Below are 3,144 nucleotides of genomic sequence, written 5' to 3'. Positions count from 1 at the left end.
AACATTTGAAGGCCAGGATCCTGCTCCTAGTCAGTCATCCCTTAGGCAAACTAGATTTTGCTTTTGTAACGTTTTTTCTGCATAGTAGCTCCAGCCTCCTAATCATCTTTGTTGCTGTTCTTTGAGCTGTTTCCCAGTCATCACAATTTTTCTGGTAATGGGGTCACTCAAAGTGAGCGCAATATTCCAGGCACAGGAACTCTGTGTGTCCCGTTGCGTCTGTGATGTTGCCCTCAGGTGGTTACTCCAGAGAGAAGATGCAGCTTTAAAGAAACCATCCAGTGTCTTCAGGACAGAGATTTGCAACCGCATGAGAGCTGTGGAATGGATAACTCTGCACTCTTTTAAGTGATGCCTTTGTGCCAGAAACCAGGATTACACTGGCTTTTTCTGGCTCTCCATCCTGAGCTCTAACTCTCCGTGTTTAAAGTGTATTTCACCATGTGGATGCTGCTGTGCTTAAAGAGCAGCAGGAATCATCTCAGCTTCAGTGAGCCACACAAACCTGAATGGAAATCCTAAAACAAGAGGCACAAGAACTGACGGATTTTCACCATCACCAACTTTATTAATACTAATTTTATGATTACAGCTACTTGCCTTGGTGACATTTTTCAGCAATTCTTTTTATCTCAGAATTCTATGCATCATAAAATTACATTTCCTTTCCTTATTACATCAGGTGTTGTGTAACTCCCAGATTATAATCCATGTCAAGTCATGAAGGGTGTTCAGCAGGTGACAAGAGACTTTATTAAAGGTCAAATTAGATATTCATAATGTTAGTCTCTCCCCTGACTCAACTCTTCATAAAGCTAAACTGTCCTGCTCACTCATTCCTTTCTCCTGCTACAGCCTCCACTGTCCCAGTGATTATGGTGCCAGGTTTTTTTCTGCCTTTTCTATTCCTCTCTGCCCTTTTGTTATGGAAGTGACCCTACTTAACACTGATTTCAAAGTGGGGATGCATAGCTGATTTATTTTGGAATTGTTACGGTGATATATACATTCCTGACCTATTTAATACACGACATCTTATTTTGGCTTTGCTTTGCTCTGCACTGAGTTTTCTCTCTCAGCACTGTGCTGTCCACAGAGGTGCCTGGAGTTTTTCCCTGAAATCAGCTCTAACTCAGAATATTTCATTTAAATATTAGGTCAGTGAAATATTTTTTCCAGCTTCCCTTAACTTATATTGGCATACAGAGAGTTCCATCTGCAATCACTTTGTGCCACTTACCCAACTTTTGGTTCATTCCTGCTCCCACTGAAGGCAAATGCCAAAACATGAATTAGATTTCAGAGCAGCAGCCTTTACTAGGGCCTTTTGAAGTTTTTCCCAGTTGTTCTCTATCTTACATAGATTTGGCTGCCTCACTAAACACTTCATCCTCTGGATGTGGTGCAAAAGCAAGCGGTGGTCTCGTCAATGGCACTGAAGATTTCACCATTAAAACCAAATGAGCTGGACTCGATCATTCTTGGCTACCATATGTCTCAGCACTGATCATGGGGGACGTTCCTTCTGCGAGCCTTGCAACTCCTCTCACTGCAACACTGCTAAAAAATAGGTGCTTTCTCCTATGTTTTCTTTCACAACTTCATTTTTGTTCCTTGCTTCCTGCAGAACCAGTGCTGGTGCAATCACTGGGTATGTCTATAGATGTGTCCTCTCAGTAACTTTTTGATCTGTTTGCTGATTTCACCAACTTCGGCAAGCAGACATTTCAAAATTAGTTCTGAAAGGTGTTTCTACACATTTCATGAAAAGTGATTTCTTTGGAAGTGCAGGAGTGATTTTATAAACATACCTAAAGGAAACAAAATCTTAGAACAATTCAATTGTTAGAAAGTTTTTGTGTTTGTACTTGCAAAATATAAATTCTTTGTATTTGCAAATAGTAGCTGTATTTTGCAAATACATGTAGGAAACAAGGCTTCATTAGTTACACTGCTTGTGGAACTGCTTATTAATCTTAGGCAAGGATTAATCCTGCAGCTGTTGCTGCCCAGTTTTCTTAACAGCCACTTGCAAAGGGCTTTATCCTTGTACCTTTGGGAAGGGCCAGTCAGTTACGTATCTGGGATTTTGCTTAGAGAAGTCTTTCCAAGAATGCTGAAAAGCTGGAGGAGAAAAAAAAATTACACTTACAGATTTGTTGATAGAATCTTGTTTACCATATTCAGACCAATATCTTAAAATACAATACCTAATTATTTTCCCAATTGTATTTGTGGGTCCTGATATAATGCTCAAGGTCCATAGTGCTGCTTTCTTTAGGTGAGATATCTGCAGTGCTGTTACTACATTATACTCAAACGTCCCTCGTTTTCCAGACTAGACGTTTTTAATGAAAAATGAAAATCATATCCTTATGTCAGAAGTTCAGCTGATTCAGTCTTCATTCTCTTAATGCCTCTGGACCTGATGAGTCTCCTCATATTACTGTTGTTGTTGTTATACAATGTAGGCATAACAACTAATAATGGACAGTAGGAAAAACCATAGAGAAATAAATAATTTGGGAAGAAGGCCACAAATACTTCCAAACAGCTAACACAGTTCCCCAAAAGGGAGGCAATAACGCACAGGATCATTGCAGAAAACTCTCCAAAATTTCCAGTGAACTGAATACATCGTGAGACCAACGTCTCAAAAACAGATCTCTTCTTGCATGTTTCTTCAGGCCTGCAAAGGGCAGCTCACACACTCCAGCAGCCCTTCAGCTGCCTGCCATACCGACTGTGGGAGCTCCGTGAGCGCCTAATGCTCAGCTGATGGCACTGCAAAACCCATGCTTAGATTTGGGCTTCTCCTTTTCCCTCCGAAGCCCTTCGTTGTAAGAGCTAGTTTCAGGAAGGTGGCTGTGCAGAGCTCCAGCAGAGCGGTGGGACAGAGACAACCCGCCCCACTCTGCAACACAGCTACCCCTCGCAGCCACTGCGCACTCATGCCCACCGAAAGCAAGAACAGGAGTTTTCCAGGGTAAGGATGGAGAAAAGCAGCTTGGGATCTGGCCTGTCGTAATAGCTGCTGTTACAGGATCCTCAGCAGCAATCATTGTTATTGAGAAGGATGGAGATCGTTCTCTAGCATTTCTTTCTGCCTCAGCCAAATACTTGCTGTTAACTGCTTTTTTAGAG

The sequence above is a fragment of the Falco naumanni genome, unplaced genomic scaffold, assembly GCF_017639655.2.
Source record: "Falco naumanni isolate bFalNau1 unplaced genomic scaffold, bFalNau1.pat scaffold_70_arrow_pat_ctg1, whole genome shotgun sequence".
Lineage (NCBI taxonomy): Eukaryota > Metazoa > Chordata > Aves > Falconiformes > Falconidae > Falco > Falco naumanni.
This window is presented reverse-complemented; position numbering follows the sequence as displayed.